Raw genomic sequence first — 18,386 nt, forward strand, 5'->3', positions numbered from 1 at the left:
GTTTGTGCATAATTTCAATCTTCTACGTTCAAAAATAAGCCCGCCAAAAAATATATATACCAACAATGCCTCATTTTTCCCTATATAGAAGTATATTTTTCAAAAAATCCCTGAGACATCCCTAATTACCCTAGAATAATAATTCGACCGTCATTCTCTTCAGAATGGAACGGCCTTTCAGACGGTATGACTCACGTGGTCCTATCATGTATGTGAGGTGGGAAAATGACGACAAACGGGATTTTTGGGGTAAAAATATCCCTTTTTTTACCCATTTGCCCCTCTGGTTTCCCCCCTGTTTTAGCACTGACATCGGCACAAAAAATCTGGTAAATACTACTCGGTGGACGGAATGTTTGTGCAAAATTTCAATCTTCTACGTTTAAAAATGAGCCCGCCAAAAATAATGAACATAGGCTTAAAAAGGGAAAAAATACATTTTAAGATTATGACGTCATCACCTCCCATGTCTGGACGCAGGACGGTCTGAAACCATACGTAATGTCTTCTACAATGTCTGTGGACTTGAAAAACAAAAAAAACGGACGAAAAAGCTCAAATAGAAGAGAAATAACGCAATGTACCATGAAAAACGCGTATGGTACAAATGTACCATAAGATCCCCAAAGGGTTAAAAGACATAGAGGATGGAAAATTTGGTGAGAAACAATGTTTTTATTCAATTAGGATTTCATTCGCTCTCTCTTTTATTTCTACTCAGTGTAATAAAATAATTATGTTTTTTTAGGCACGAATAATAAATAAATAGTTTTGTCAGGAAACCATAAAGAAATTAAGTGAAATTTCAAAGAATATCAATCTTGTGTAGATAGGTTCTGTATACAAGGTCTTCAATTTAAATATAAAGGTAACCAAGAAAAGTTTTGTTGCTTTTTCACCCACCACCTTCGAACATCGATAAGTCACCTAACGAAAAATAGTCCCCATCAGCATCAACGACCTTCTGAAAACGTTCTGGAAGGCCATGGAATCCATCGCGGTAGAACTTGGTGGGCCGTGAAACGAAGAAGGTATCAGGTGCATTTTTGACTTTTACTAGGGATTTGAACTGGCGTCCTCTAAGGTGATTGTCCAAAGAATGGAACAGATGATAATCGGACGGTGCAATACCCGGGGAACATAGTGGTTGCAATATTGTTTCCCATCCAAGGCGGAAAATGGTGTCCTGAGTCATCCTAGCCACGTGGAACTTAGCGTTGTCCTGTAAACGAGGATCCATTTGCAATTCAGAAGCGATGGCTCCAGAGTTTTGAGTTTTTGTTGAGCACAGCTGAGCTGCTGACACTACACAGTTGCATTGATACTCTGACCAGCTTGTAGCAGTTCACGATGCACCAAACACACAGAAGAACCTTCTTCTGGTACAGTGCTGGTTTCGGCTGTTTTGAAATCGGTTCATGGGATGCTGACTAATGATGACGGCGCCGTGGAGCTTCGTATAGGACCCACTTTTTATCACATGTCAACGTCTTGTCCAGGCGACTGCCGCGTTGCCTTCTGGCCCGGAGTCAAAACATGTGAGACCCATCGACCTAACTTGTAGTGCTTCTCAAGTTGATGGATGTGCTGCCAAATGGTTTCTCCACACTCTGAATTGTAGTCCCAGTTCCTCTTTGTACATGTGTTGGTCTTCTGGCACGTGGTGTTTTCGGGTGTTTCGTCATCGTTGAACTTGTTAAACCATCGCTGCACTGTCCGCGTCGTCACGACACCCTCACCAAAGGCCTGGCATATCTTCTGTCCCGCTACAGAGGCGTTTGACCTCCATTTGAACTCGTTCAGCATACATTCTCTTATGACGCTGTGTGGATGTCCCATGTTCCTTCTGTCTTTACACAAGTTTACGGTGTATCTGAATTGCCACAACCAGATAGTATGTTGGATATCAGAGATGGTCATTTTTCCTAACCCTCCCTCACCCTCACCCTCCATCACACTCACCCTCCATTCACGCCCTCCCCTCACCCTCTCTCACACTCACCCTCCATTGACGTCCTCCACTCACCCTCCCTCACACTCACTCTCCATTGACGACCTCACACTCACCCTCCCTCACACTCACCCTCCATTCACGCCCTCTACTCACCCTCCATTGACGCCCTCACACTCACCCTCAATTACTTTATCGCCCTCACCCTCCAACGCCCTCACCCTCAACTCCTAAAATGAGGGTGAGGTGAGGGTGAGGGCGGCCCTCATGAGGGCAAAACCCTAAAGTTGAACAGATCATGTGCTGCTTTGTATTTACCAAGAATTCGCGGTATTTACGGTTGAAGACACAGCACAGAGGGATAAAATAATTCTTGGAAATGCTGTCTGTTGTCACAAAGCAATAGCATTTTTGCACCTGTTACTGCTGTCCACATCGAAGGAAGGTATGAATGTGCATTACAGTTAGAAAAAAAAAAGCTGAAGCAATGAATATAACATTTTCGCACTTTTCTTTCTTCTTCTGGCCGGAGTCTATATGAATAGTTAACAGAGTACAAGTAACTTTTTAAGCAAAATATAACACTTGTTATTATCCTGGTCCACCTTTGGTCCACGTGGTACCGGGTTCGAATCCTGGTGGACGAAGTTTTAAACGCATTACGATAATTAAGTTTCCACCTTAAACTGTAGGTGTAGGTCTGGTATAACACTGGTGGTGAAAAGGGACGATAAACTCAAAACCTTTGTAAATCAGTAATCGAGTAAAGTTTGGCCTTTAGATTCTACAATGCTTCTATAGAATATTGTATTAATATGACCGTAGTAAGAAATGGAAAAAGAAATAGTGGCAAGCAGAAGAAAAGGCAGGCAGGTAGGCAGGTATTGAAGAAAGAAAAAGAATACTGTCTCCTCAGAGTATTTTTCAAGCAATGCTCTGTTTGGCCTACTGCATTATAATTTTCATAATGTATGTTTGCTATTTCATTTTATTTTATTATAATCGTAAATAAATAAAATAAATAAATAAATAAATTGGTAAACATACATTACGAAAACCATAATGGATTAAACCAAATATAGCATTGCTTGAAAAATACTTTTAGGAGAGAGTCTCCCTGTACTGACAGAAACCCATCGGTTCGGAGAAGAAATCTTACTGTTTCAACAGAGGTAGTGATGTAGTGCATGGTAAAGCGAGAGATATTATTATTATTATTATTATTATTATTATTATTATTATTATTATTAAATATTTTTATCGCCTTATTCCTCATCAATTTCGATTGCAACTAGCATGAGAAATTCTCAATTTTGAAAATCAGATTTTTAAAACTAAAGTTAACCCGGATTTTTCTTTTAAATCGGGAATGGAATAGATGAATTCACGTCTGAGTTTGAACCCAAGAAATATGGCTATAAGGAAACCTCACAAAATATGCACCATACTACATCAAAATAATTTTTTTTTTAAAAAAAAAGCTTTTCCGATGGCAATCGTAGAACACATTTACAAACTAATAGTAGAGCCACTTGGACACCACTTGAAGTATGCGGAATCTTGCTGAGGTTTTCCGCTTCAAACTTGCTGTTCCAGAGATTTTAACCATACCAAAACTGTTCTTTTTCAGCTTGGGAAAGGAATATCATTCTATCTGTGTAGCTGTGTACATTTGAATTCGACATGCACAATATACCGATTATAGATTTGGTCTTAAGTGTGATAGTAATGCGTACAATTGTATTAGGCGTATATTACTACACGCTAATGGGAGAAAGAAACGCACGTGGATGAGTTACTGGATCCGGCGTCAGTAGGATAATAGGGAATTTATATACCATTTTGGTAATTGAAGTAATGAGTATTTTCAATGAGAGTCTAATTACGCTAATAGCGCAATGAGTATTTTGCAATTGAACTCATGAACGAGTACGATGTATGTAATTGAACTTATAAAAGAGTATGGGGTGTTAATGATAATATGAATTAATTTTTTATATGACTTACATATGTAATTGTTATTTACATACGACATAATGTTCCGCACAATGAGATGAATCCCTAATTACGATTTTTTTAATGATTTACATATACATAATGTTTCGGAGAATGAAACTAATTTGTAATTATGAATTTATGTTGTTGTACCAATTAAAATTATTGAATAAATAAATAAAATATATTTACTTACCATTGACGTCCTTTGGCGACGCACGCCGATGACACACGAACCGCACAGACCGCCCACAAAGTGGATTTACGATTTCGGAATAGTTATTGTAGAAAAATATATAAGCATACCGTATTAAGAATTATTATTGTCCATAAATAAATATATGCATTCTTTCTTTATCTTATATTGAATACACATACTTATTTGATGTTTAATGAATATATATATGCATAACACACATTTTTTAAAAAAGTAAGAGCGTCACATAAAGCATTATTAAACCATGTAATTAAATTTAATTGTATGATACTTGATATGAAGCAGTTCATGTATTTTTCCTTTATCTTACAGAATATACATACTTTTTGATATTAGATGTATATAGGTATAGGAATAAAACATAATATCGAAATTTTTTATTTTTTATTGGTTTGTTTTTGGTTTAAATACACTATTTAAATAGAAAAAATAAATAATTGTTGTTTTCATTCATATAGTTATATATTTTCAATTGTATATTTTAATAATTGTTGTTTTTATTCATATATTTGCATATTTAAAATATTAAAAAAGAATATTTACATATTTACATATTTACAATATTAAAAAAAGAGTATTTACATATATACAATATTTACATATTTACTACACTTGGAATATTTACATATTTACAATATTTAAAAAAATATTTACATTTATACAATATATACATATTTACATCGCATGATGATGCGTGTACGATGGTATTTAACGCAATGCAGTATGGGGTATGAGGATAATATAATATTCAGTACTTGTGAATGCAAGAAAGAAACCCAATGATGTGAATAATTATATGCTATATCCGAGGCAGTATAGCAATGTTTTGCGGAATTGCCATAGTCATCTCCTTTCATTCATACAATTAATATATATACAATATTTACAATACTATTTACATATTTACAACACACTTACTCTTGTTTTCATTCACACGCTCCTCACAGAACAAGACTTTGCCTTCGATAACCATATGGAATACTACGATAATCTGTTTCACTGTCAGGGTTTAGTCTTTGTCGTTTATTATTAACCTTACGATGTGTTTTACTTGTGTTTTAGAGACAATAGAAAACCCAGCCTTACGTACAATTCTCCCTGGAAACTTTAACTCTTTTTTCTCAATTTTGTTTTGAATTAATTTGTAAAAATGCTCAAAATTAATTTCCTTTCGCGTTCTACTGTCTAAAGTGATTCCCCTAATTTTATATACATAATCAAATTTTCCCGACCCAATTTCTTTCATTCTATACGCATAATTTTTAGTCCCTAATCCAATTAACATATCGATTTCCCACCCTTTTGGTACTTCATTAGTTAGTTCTCCCAGGTAGGATCCGGTTGTAAGATTGGATTCTCTATTTCGTTGCTGCACAAACATAATGCTGTCTGTGTCACAATAAAGAACATGGTCTGGTCCTGCAGCAGTCAATAGGTCATGAAGACGAAGTCTTGCCCATGACGTGATGAACGAAGCAAGCACGACATTTGAAAACTTCCATGGTTTATTTTCGCTTTCAATGTCTTTGTAAGTGATTAGGAGATGGCGTTGACCAATGGGTGTTACTGTTTGTACCTCGTATTGCGGTGACAGCAGGTACGTCAAAAGTCTTTCCGGAGTGTCAACGACTTTTGATTGTGGAAGATCGGTTCTCTGTCCCCATTTTCCATAAAGTGAATTGAGGAATATTTTAGCAATATACCTCAGACCCGGGTTCGTTCTAATATTATTGTAATTTAATTGTATGCCTTCTTGGACATGATACTCTTCAATGTATTTTTGTTTGTCTCCTTCGCTTTGACATGATGCAGGAAAACCTGAAGCCTCCTCCTTCATTTGAAGGAAAGAATTCACATAGTCTTTAAACAGACTATTCGATTTTTCTTCCTCGCCACCAACCAGGTTAAATTCCCAAACTTCCTTTATTTTGAGTATCTTATATCCGTTTTGAAGTGCTCTATGCAATTCTGGGGTGCAGAATGTGCCAGTAATAGCACGATCATTTTCACTATGCAAACATTCGGTAACACTTTCTTCCTCCATACATGTGCGACATAAGCCAAAAAGTAATCGGCCATGTGCAACATATGGCAGGATCGGAAAGAATAATTCACTTGGAGGCAAAACGGTACATTTAACCATACCATGAATACTTTCCATTTCTGGAAAGTCCGGCCCCCTATGAATTTTTGGCGCACCCACTGGCAACGGTTTACGAGCCATTACCCAGGGGTAGAGGCTAGTGACATCTAGATACTGAATATACTCCTCATCAGTACACTTATACAAGGCATTAAAGCATTCAGTTCGGCCGCCATTAAATCCGTGCTTGGGAACCAAATGATCGACAAGATCATTACACCGAGTTTTAATAAACTCTTGAATGGGCTTGTCGGACTTCACCTGGTCATCCCACTGACATTCCCATTTCTCAACAACATTGAAATTATGTTCTTTTAAATATTGGGATTTAATAACTTTCGCTTCGTACCTTTGCTGCATGGTTGTATGATGGGGTGAGGACGCGTCAAGCTGTTCATGGCGCATATCAGGGTAACAGGTCAAACACCCATGGAAAAAACACCCATGAAATTCATAAACAGTATTACTAGATGGCTCATACCCATCCACCTTGTATTTTCCAAATCGTCTTTCGCCGCCATTTCCTGAATGTTGAATTTCAGTACCTCTTGTTTCGCTCATATACCGCAACCATTGCAAAGCTTTTACACTTTGCCGATCGCGGTAGTCAAATCCAAGAGGTGGAATAATTGCAATTGACTCTTTGGGTAAATACAAAGGGCAGTATGTAAGCATAGCAAGACTGGCTATGGTTCCGGATGAAATGAAACACTGGATTCCGCCAGTTTTCTCCTCTACCATATCCGAAAACTTGATAACCGCTTCTGCTAAAATTCTGACATCATTGCGGCAATACTCCAACATCTCTTTTTGCAGGTCATACTGCTCGCCACTTGCAGCACGTTCTTGGTGCCAGGCGATTAATTGTTGTTGTTCTTCCGGAGCACGATTTTCAGGATCAAAATACTTAACGTTCGGAATTTTGCCTACATAATTTTGATTGTTTGGTATATTAAACAAGTATGGGAAATCTCCCTTCCTTAAATTTCCAGAAAGGCCTAATGATTTCGGGAGTTTTGATAATTTAACTCCCATATAAAGAAATGTATCGCGAAAGATTAAATGATTACCGACCCGCAACTCGGTAATTTTGTGCCCCGTCATTGTCATTGATGGTGTAAGATGGTGGGTTTCAATGAGATTTTTAAGACAGAAATGGATATCATAGCGTGATCCGTTATGGCTCAGTACAATTGTACGTTCACACTACGGACGAGATATTAACACAAAGTGAATAAACTCGTCGATGTTCTTAAAAGAAACCTCACGTTTTCCATTTTCATTTCCACATTCAAAGCATGGTATGTCTAAACTGCTACCCTTACATTTATAGCAAATCATTTGCGCGCAAACAAGATTTACTATATGCTCCTGTTCGTCCTCAGTATTTGTATCTAGAAGCATAGTCTCTACATCAAAAATTATGTACAAATACTTTTCTACCCGGGTAAGTTGTTGGTTCTGCACATAACACACGTGGTTACGCTCAACATGCGCAGAGCATGATTTACACAAACGTTCCCCGCATTTATGCACAGAACTACGACGGCGTCTTAAATCATACATAACACCACATTCATCACACACCCTAACCATATCACATACACTCTTGCTTTGTCCGCTCACATCTTTGTGATTGTCAAAACATTCACTTGTCGGAAACAATCTATGGCAATCATTGCATTTCCGTTGCATATCAGAGGATGGTAACTCGTGGTACTTTTCACAATATGTGCACTTAAATTCACACTTATGAAAAATACCAGAATTATTATATCCCTGAAAACAATGATCACAAAAGCCCTCTGTCCCCAAAAGTTTACTGACACTGGTTACCAGTTGGTAATGATTATCTTCGTACAACAAATATTTGCTTACCACCCTTAATCCCCGGATATATCACATAAAATTCCCGTGTCATTTGATTTCTTTCATATACAATGATCTGGTACTTGGGAGCGAGGTGGTTTTGTATTTTTTTCACGTCGTTCAAAGTACATCCATTTTGATCTGCAGCGTTTATTCCTAATTTTATAGCTAATTTCCTTGCCTGTTTCAACAAACGTTTTGGGTTCTTTTTCAATCTATATACTTGAATATGTTTATGTTCAACTCTTGCCATCCCCAGAATTACACTCTTTGGGAGGCAGTATACATCCTTTTCCATAAGAAGTAATTTATCTTCCAAGAAGTCAGCCAATGGAAGATATTTCTTAATGGTTCGTTCACGTCTTTTACCTCTTCCCTTTCGGAGATGCACAGTATGCACCTTAAATGTGACGTTACCTCCGATTAGGAGCTCCTCATTACTGTTGAGGGTATTTTCCACTACGGAGAAGAGGACCTCAGGGTTCAATTCCGATTTTCTGCGCCATGACAGATAAATTGGTTTGTTTAACTTCGAGGCAGTGCTCTCGATAGTTATTCCTACAAAGGTGTTGTTGTCAACATCCTTTAATGTATGGATCATTACAAAATCAAACAGATCACGTATATATTTTTCTGGATTTTCGATTCCATTTGAACCCATACACTTAATGGTTAGTTCTGTCCCCTTTAGCCCAAAGTAAGCATATGTGCGGGATGTACTCTTTACTACTTCAAATTGTTGTGCACCCATACCATTCATTGTCTTAGGTACTTCCTCAAATTTCACAGAACCAAATCCAGTTAAGTTCATAGGTTTCCCAGAACTTGCAGTGCTTGGCCCTGGTAAGTTTACAGGATTATCTAATAGCTCAGCAGCAGCATCACCAAGTATACCATCAGTTTTACCTGCTAATAGCAGCTGGTTGAACTTTTCACAAGCTTGATTTTTTATACTATCCTCACGAAAAAATCCGCACTGATATAAATCAGAAATATCAGCAGCGGATTCACAGGTTGCCAAAATAATTTCCTGAACAGCCCCATAATGCCTAAATAGCGCCTGCAAAAAACGCTCATATTCAGGACTACGTACACGCACCCCGATGCTATGAAATTTTTGTACTATCATCTTCCACGCGTAATAAACAACTTCGGCTGCCTCATATCCGAAGCGTTCTGCCATGATTAATAGTTCACTTAGGTCGTTTGCACTTGTACAAGCCATCTGTAATCAAATATTATATTGGTGAATATTTTATTAATATATGTTCAAGTTAAATTCACAGTATTTCTTTTTTTACTGACCGCACAACGATAATTGTAAACCACAAATTCAGCAAAGATTCAGTTTTAAGGATCCTTTCACAGCTGACGATAACTATAAATTACAATGTTACGTGTCAGTTTACCAAACATGCGCTTAATACTTTACTATTTCACTGTAATACAACTTCGTTTAATTCACAAGATTTACCGAAAATTCAGTTTTAACTTTATTAACAATTTCACCAGTACTTGTTGGTAACTATAATGAAACTTTCCGTAACTTGTTTCAGTTCACAAAAGATTTAGTTCTTACTTTACCGAAAATACACTTAAAAGGTTATCGGTAATTGCACTAACACTTGCCGTTAACTATAATAATAAAACTTCCCGTAACTTTTTCAGTTTAGTATTGATGCACTACCACTTGCCACTCACTAACTATATTTTTTAGTTCACCGAAGATATACTTTTAACTTTATCGGTTAATCCTTCAGTACTTTCCGATAATTGTAATTTACAAATTGCCGTAGTAAAATTCTCTTCAGGCTAATTGCACCACGCAGTGTAAACCAGAAACGTCTTTACTTTTTCATTGATTCTTTACTACTAAGTGTCCGCTGAATTTTACCTGTCTTATATACACGAAAATATTGTAAATACCACACGAAGGTTTCCGAAAATTGCCGAAGTTTCCCGAAGTTTGACGAAAATTACCGAAGTTTTACGAACATTGCCGAACTTAACCGAAGATGAACTTAAGAGTTTATCCAGAATTTTTGTACATGTTGGTAAATGTATAACACGAATAGTTCCGAAAATTGCCGAACTTAACCGAACTTTCCCGAAGTTTTCCGAACATTGCCGAACTTAATCGCACATGAACATGAGAGTTTATCCAAAATTCCTTTACATGTTGGTTAATATACCACACGAATGGTTCCGAACATTGTGGAACTTAACCGAACATAAACATAAGAATGTATCATCAATTCCCGTACACGATTAGTAAATGTAACTTCCAAAAGACTTGTAACTTTAAAGATCACCAAAGATATACTTTAAAGTTTATTATTAGATGTAACTTTGTAACAAAATTGGTATTTTAAAATAAATAATTTAACAACACAGAGTAAAACGATGATTGGCTTTACTTTACTTTAACACTAGTAATTTTATAGTGCGCGGCGCGGCTTGTTGCGCTGGATTTATACTTTTCAATATGTAATCTCGTACTCAAAGGCATTTAGTTTAAAGTCTCGTATTCAGATGATTTAGTTTGTAATCTTGTAGAAAAACGATAATCACACACTAATTTCCCGAAATAAATTTTCCAACACATAACAACAAAAGTATAACAACATAAACCAACAAAATAAAATAACAAGAAAAACATTAATGATTCAAATACAACATACAGAAGAAAAACTTATCAAAGAAAAATAATATACAAGAAAAATATAAAAGGAAGGAAGTTTAGAACAAATTATGTAACAGTTCACAACTTTTAAGAACGAGTTTCCTAATATTCTCCCAACCCTGTTGTTCATAAAGCTTCTACAATAAGCATATAAATTAAAATTGCATAGCAAGCAAAATATAAAAAAAGGTTAGCTTAGTCTCGTTAGTTTTAGATAAAAAAATCAACATAATAAATAAATAAATAAATAAAGGTTAGGTTAGTATCGTTACTTTAGAATAGAAATTTAACACAGAAATAAGACAAAGGAAAAAAGATTTAGTAGCAAACACAAATAATACAACAAAAAAGGAAGAAAATATCATAGTAAGAAAATATCAAATGGAAAACAAAATAATAAATAAATAAAAGAAAGATTAGGTTAGCTTAGTTTAGAACAGAGAAATTGAACATAATAAGACAAAAGAAACATTTTAAGGAAGGAAAAGATTCAGTAGCAAACATAAAAAGGAAATAGCATAACATAGTAAGGAAACATAAAAAGAAAGAAATTTAAACGAAATAAAGAAAGAAATACAAAAAAGAAATAGGTTAGAAGAAAAGGGTTACGCTAGTTTAAAGCTAAATAACAAATCATAGAAGCAAATTATTTAACAGCTTACAACTTTTAACGTTTCCAAATATTCGTTTACGAGTGTTATAATAAATAACACGAAAGAATAAATAATTAACATGCTCCCAACAAATTTAGAGTTTCCAAAGTAAAGATACAATACAAAATCAGTGATGAAAACGAAAAATTTAAAAAAAAGAATCATTAACAAAAGAAATTTATTAGTGAACAAAATTATGAAACAAACAAATTAGTTTGATATCATTTTAATGTAAGCGTAACTTTATTTCTAAAATGTTGTTGGTGACTACTAACGATAGTTTTATACATTAAGTAATAATTAGCGATATTTCATTTTTTTCTACTACTACTTTATATTCCGTGAAAATTAATATTTGCATTAGTAAGTTGTATTAGTAAGTTGTTACTTATAATGTAGAAAATGTAATTATCATTACTTTGCATGTTTCAAACAAAAAATATAGAACAGCTATTCTGTGTACGTATAATTAATTCATTACATGAAACTCGTTAGTTCTAAATTTCAATTCTTAATTCTTACGATTCGTAACATGAAATTCTTTCATTGTAATTCTTCGTATGCTTTTAACTGTGTAATGTCAATCTACAATTTTTGAAATTGTAAGCTTGCAATTCTTCACACTTTCTTTTCATTACATGAAACTTTTTTCATTGCAATTTTAATATGAACGGTTGCAAACATAAATTTTATTTAAATTGTAGCTATACAATTCTTCATACGTTTTGTAACTATGTTAATTGTAAAAATTCAATTGCTCATAATTAAGTTATTTTTGTGTAATTAATTTTAGTTATTCTTTATATTTCTTTTTTTCACTAGATTAAAATCTTTTGTTTGTTACTTTGCCAATTCATTTATGTAGATAAAAATATTTCTGTTTACTAACGAATTTAAAAAAACTAACCAAAAATGTATGAACACTTACCACCGCCGGTCAAACTTAGGAAATCTGTCTCTTGTTTTCACAGTTGAGATGAAACACTTGGGTGCTGTAATAATAAGAAACAATATTACTTTACATGAAACATTATAAGTGAAAAATGTGTATTACTAAACTACATGTTGAAAACATTAAATGCATGTTGTCAAAACTTTTTGGTATGCGTTTAACAAACGTAACATGTAATGATAATATTTGTTGTTACTAGTAATTGTATATTTAAAATTAATTTGCATGTAAACATTAAATGCATGTTGTCAAAACTTTTTGTTATGCGTTTAACAAACGTAACGTAATGAAAATATGTTGTTACTAGTAATTGTATATTTAAAATTTATTTACACGTAATGAAAGTATATATTCTAAACATTTAACTGCTGAATGCAAAAAAAATCTTAACTAATGTTAACAAAATTGTATGCTAAAAATATTGAAATACGACAAACTTTAAATTAGAAAAAATTGTTCTTAAAAATTACATGGTGAAAAAAAACCTTCAGTACAAGAAAAATGGATGCTTTTAAAAATAATTGATGTTGCATGTAATTAAAAAAACTTTTTTAAGTGTTGTTAAAAATGCATGCTGACAAATCAAACTTTGACATAAAAGAAAAATGTATGCTTTTAAAAAATAACTAATGTTGCATTCAAGAAAAAGTTTTTTAAGTATTGTTAACAAAACTGTATTCTAAAATTCAAACACGACAAACTTCAAATAAAAAATATACATGTTTTTTAAAAAATAAGTGTTGTATAGACGAAAATTTTAAGTAGTGATAAAAGTATTCATTTTTCCCATCTTATTTTCTTATTCTCTCGTATTATTTACAATAATATTCATCATATAAGAATTAACTGTATAACATAACTACTTGCATGTAACTTAAAACTATGATGTGTGCTACTATTCCGAAACAAATTGCATGCCACAGAAAAAAAACTTACATGTAAACAAAATAAATTCAAAAGAAAAGAGGAATGCAAGAAGAAATTTAACTGTTGTTAACAAAAAAACGTTACGCAATAACAAAATGCATGCTTTAAATTTTTTTAAAGTAGTGTAAACTGCTACAACTTTATCTTACAAAAAATATTGCATGTGAAAAAATAAACTTTAGATATTATAAAATAATGTGTACTATCTAAAAATTCCTCGAGCAGACTTTATGATACTTACTTTAACTTCTGTGAACTTTGATACTTTGGAATTTCGTTCTAACTTCTCGTTACTAGTTTTCTACAATCTCCAATCTGTTGTCCTGAAATAAAAGAAATATCACGTGTAATTTATTTTCATATTCTTCTGATCATTTTAAGGAGAACACTCGTAGAGTGTGTGATCATTTTATTATATCGCTTATTTCTTTTTTATGTTTCGCTTGGTACACAAGCTCTGAGCAGCTACGCTGCGAACGTACAAGTAAGTCGTGTTATTTTAAATAACACTCATTGTTAAAATGCTATCAATATTAGAATGTTTAATCAAACTAACTTAACCTAACTTAAGCTAACCTTTCTTTTTATTTTTACTTTGTTTCAAATGTTCTTTCTTTCTTATATATTTGACTATTTCTACTTGTTCTTTAAATGTTCCTTTTTTATGTTTGACTATTTCTACTTGTTCTTTAAATGTTCCTTTTTTATGTGTGACTATTTCTATTGATCTTTCAATGTTCCTTTTTTTATATGATTGACTATTTCTACTTGGTCTTTCAATGTTCTTTTTTATTTATTTAACCTCCCGTATTATTAACAAATTCGTTTTCTACGAAAACTGCGCTTATTTATCGGATCGTATCTTTTTTTATTATTTCGCTTGGTACACAAGCTCAGAGCAGCTACGCTGTGAACTTGTAAATAATTCGCTTCTTATTTTTATTATTTCGTATTATTTTCAATAATACTCTTGCAGCAACATAGTTGCTCTATTTAAGTAATTTAACACAAAGGAATAAAAAATAATACCTTTGGTAGCAGAAAATATCTTGCTCCTCTGGTACTTTTGCTGGTCACTTCTGATACTTTTAGTACTACACCAGAAATAATGGTATTGCCACAAAAGAATTATCTAAAATATAACATAACATGTGTTGTAGTATATACTATATAGTATAAAACCTTATATCTAACTATATATCTATATTTACATTACAGATATATCTACATTTATCTTATATGTTAGTATACTATATGGTATGCCTAATATAAGATAGAAGAACATGATATTGAGTGTATCTAAAGATATATATTTTCTGAAATATGTATAAATCATTTGGTTCTGTTAGAATTAAATTAAATTTTCAAATATCAGTACTATAAGATACTAGGAAGAGGTGGATTTTGTTCAAGATAGGTATACAGGAGATGTCAATGGAGTTTTGGTGAGTTGCGAGTATTATAATGAGAGATCTAAAGGAAACATTTATAAAAAAAATGTCTACGAAAACAGAGTACGAAAAAACAATACAAAGAAAAAACAAAGGCAGGCATAAGAAGAAAACATCACAAAAAACATGCATAAAGACAGATGACAAAACAACAAATTTGGATTATACACAAACAGAAAGCTTCTGTTATATACAGAAAGATAAAAGACAAGATAGCTAATGTCAAATAGCTTGGGTTAGGTTAAAGAAGATATAATACAATAGCAGACAAACATCTTGAAAAATACCAGTAGTAGTGGTAATAATAGCAAATAGCAGCAGAAGCCAAGCAAGGAAAATACTAAACACAATAGAATAGTACTCAAGCATGTTAAGAAATATCACTAGTAGTGCTAGTATCAAATAGCAGAAAAAACCAAGCAAGGAAAATACTAACCAGAATAAAATAGCAGACAATCATCCTGAGAAATATCACTAGTAGTGCTAATAATACCAAATAGCAGAAGAAACCAAGCAAGGAAAATACTAACCAGAATAAAATAGCAGACAATCATCTTGAGAAATATCACTAGTAGTGCTAATAATATCAAATAGCAGAAGAAACCAAGCAAGGAAAATACTAACCAGAATAAAATAGCAGACAATCATCTTGAGAAATATCACTAGTAGTGCTAATAATATCAAATAGCAGAAGAAACCAAGCAAAAAGTATACTAAACACAATAGAATAGCAGCCAAACATCTTAAGAAATATCCCTAGTAGTGCTAATAATACCAAAAAGCAAAAGAAACCAAGCAACAAGTATACTAAACACAATAAAATAGCAGTCAACATCTTCAGAAATACCAGTAGTAGTGCTAATAATACCAAATAGGAAAACAACCCAAGCAAGGAAAATACTAAACATAATAGAATATCGGACAAACATCTTTAGAAATTCCAGTAGTAGCGCTAATAATACCAACTAGGATATGAACCCAAACAAGGAGAATACTAAGGAGAAGAACCCAAGCAAAAAGTATACTAAACAGACAGATTAGCAACCAAGGGACAGAAACTTTTCAAATAGCTTAAGATTAGCTCAGAATAGGAACATTCCAAGAAAGAAAATCATGTATGAGCTTATTAATAACTTCATATTGACTAATTAACAAAGCCTAAAAACTCTTACTTAGCATTATTTACAAGAAAAAAATTAGGCAATACGCAAAACTAAAAATAATAAGTTACATTAAGAAGAATGAAACGTACAAAGACAGGAATATCAAAAAAGTGAAACTTAAATTAATTCAAAATAAAATACTCAGATCATCTAGGTTAGATCATACTAAAAGCCATCAAATATAACTCGCAACATGAGATCACTAAAGAATGCAAGCAAAAGGATTTACCAAGCACTACGAATGAAGTAATCACAGAAATAAGATAGAGCATCTTGAAACCAATTTAAAAACAGATACTAGTAATAAAAAAGAGAAACATGAATAAGATAACTTAAAGATATAAAATATAAAGTTTACTTAAAAGACATGTTGTCAAAGCTAAGGTAAATTAAGTTGTAGTAGCATTAAGTTCCATAGGTTCGTCAAACTCAAGCAAGAGAGGATACTATTTTGTAAGCGGTGTATAGAAAGAAATACATGTAGAAAACTGAAAACAAATATTTTAAATAGCAATAGGTGAAATGGAATTTTAATACCGTAACACAAAGAGCAAAGAAAAAAGGACAAAAAGAAAAATCAAGATAGATAACTACAAATATATAGCTAAGTAGCTAAAGAGAAAAAATAAAAGATAGGTAACTACATACATCTAACTAGGTAGCTGAAAAGAGAGATGCAAGATAGGTAACTACATATAATTAGCTAACTAGCTGAAGAGAGAGATGAAAGATAGGCAACTACATACATCTAACTAGGTAGCTAAAGAGAGAGATGCAACATAGGTAACTACATACATCTAATTAGGTAGCTGAAGAGAGAGATGAAAGATAGGTAACTACATACATCTAACTAAGTAGCTGAAGAGAGACATAAAAGAAAGGTAGGTATACAGAACTAAACAATTGAAGAAATAAAGAAATTTTGGTTAGAAAAAAAAGCTATATAGGCAAAGATATACATTACAAGAAAGAAAGTAGGCCGTATGTTAAGTCATTTACATTAGGATCTTTAAAAAATTGAAAATAATTCATAATTATTGCTGTCAACCAATTTTGGATGCCAAGCAAAACGGAAATACAACAAATTAAGTTTTAGTTCAGACTAGGAAGTGATGTTTCAGTTGGGAAGCCAAGGCAAATCGTAAATAAAATAAATTTAATTTAGTTCGTATTAGGAAATAAAATCAGGAACTGTAGTGGCTAACAGAAAGTGGAAACCTATAGGCAGAAATCACGAAAGGAAAATTTCAGTTCATAGCAAAGACACAATAAGTGATAGCTATATTCCTTTATCAGCAGTAATAGGTTATATTAAACTAAGAAATCATTTAAACCTACAGTACTAATTAAAAGAAAAGCTAAAAAACATAGTTGGAAGGACACAAGTTTGGGAAAGTTTAGTTAAAAGTCAAAAAATAGTAATGCCAAAGTTAGACAAACACATTCTGTAATACCAATAGATAAAAATCAAATTCATAAAGAACAACACTTAAATATCATGTCAAGGGAAATTTGTTCCGTAAAATTTGTAGTATCAATAAGCTTATTCAAATCAATGTAAGTCACCGTCACCTTTTTACGTTTTATCGGTATTACAAAAAATATTTCCGTTGTTTTGCTTCTTTGTTTCACGCAATAATAGTACAATTAACCTTAGTGTGCAGTAACATTTCCTATAAGCAAATTCTCGTTCGCTTAGTATACTAATCCAACATTTTGTAACGTTTCCTTATAATCCTATTTTCTTCATACTCACATTTCGTACAAGTCATTGCAACACAAACTGTGTCAATGACACATCTGTTTACACCGATTTACGTTCTATACATACATGATTACCCCTTCCATACTTTTCTCGCCCTATTGCTACTTTATACTAAGGATACTTAGAATAATATAATATTACCGGAGTTTAGTTTAGTTACGAAAAGTGTAAAATAGTCTAAATTTAGCAAAACAAGTACAATCAAAATAAGTATATGTGTTTTTTTTACCCTCTATATAATGAAAAAATTCTTTAATAAACAATCAGGCGCAAACAACGTTCAAAAAAGCACGGCAAGTGTATAACTGCTGCTAATTAAAAAAAACCTCTCGGTCATAAGTCAATAAAAGTTTCATGGCGCCCAAAAAATAAAATAGTATATCGCACAACACTAATAGAGGATAAGGTAAAAGCTAATCCAGTAAGAGGAAAACAAAAGATTCAATATCTAGACGCAGTCAACAAAGAGTAAATCTTAGGTTACATTCTTCTCCATGCTCGCATTTTGCAATATGTATGCTTCACATTTTCCCCCTTGCAACGTCAAATAATCAGTTAAAATTGAAAAGTACACACACTCAAACTACAGTCCCTTCGTTTTCATTTCTGCAACCATT

The 18,386-nt window shown here is 33.0% G+C and overlaps 1 long non-coding RNA gene across 1 annotated transcript; it reads right to left on the minus strand.

The window, feature by feature from the left end:
- Positions 1-12,368: 12,368 nt before the first annotated feature.
- Positions 12,369-14,520, minus strand: LOC145679806 (uncharacterized). The gene is made up of 3 exons (XR_014130561.1): positions 14,420-14,520; positions 13,632-13,713; positions 12,369-12,503 (listed from the first exon to the last, which is right to left on the minus strand). It is a non-coding gene; the product is annotated as an uncharacterized LOC145679806 (long non-coding RNA).
- Between the last annotated feature and the right edge of the window lie 3,866 nt (positions 14,521-18,386).

This window comes from Thermobia domestica, chromosome 2 (assembly GCF_964235325.1).
Source record: "Thermobia domestica chromosome 2, izTheDome1.hap1.1, whole genome shotgun sequence".
Classification (NCBI taxonomy): Eukaryota; Metazoa; Arthropoda; class Insecta; order Zygentoma; family Lepismatidae; genus Thermobia; species Thermobia domestica.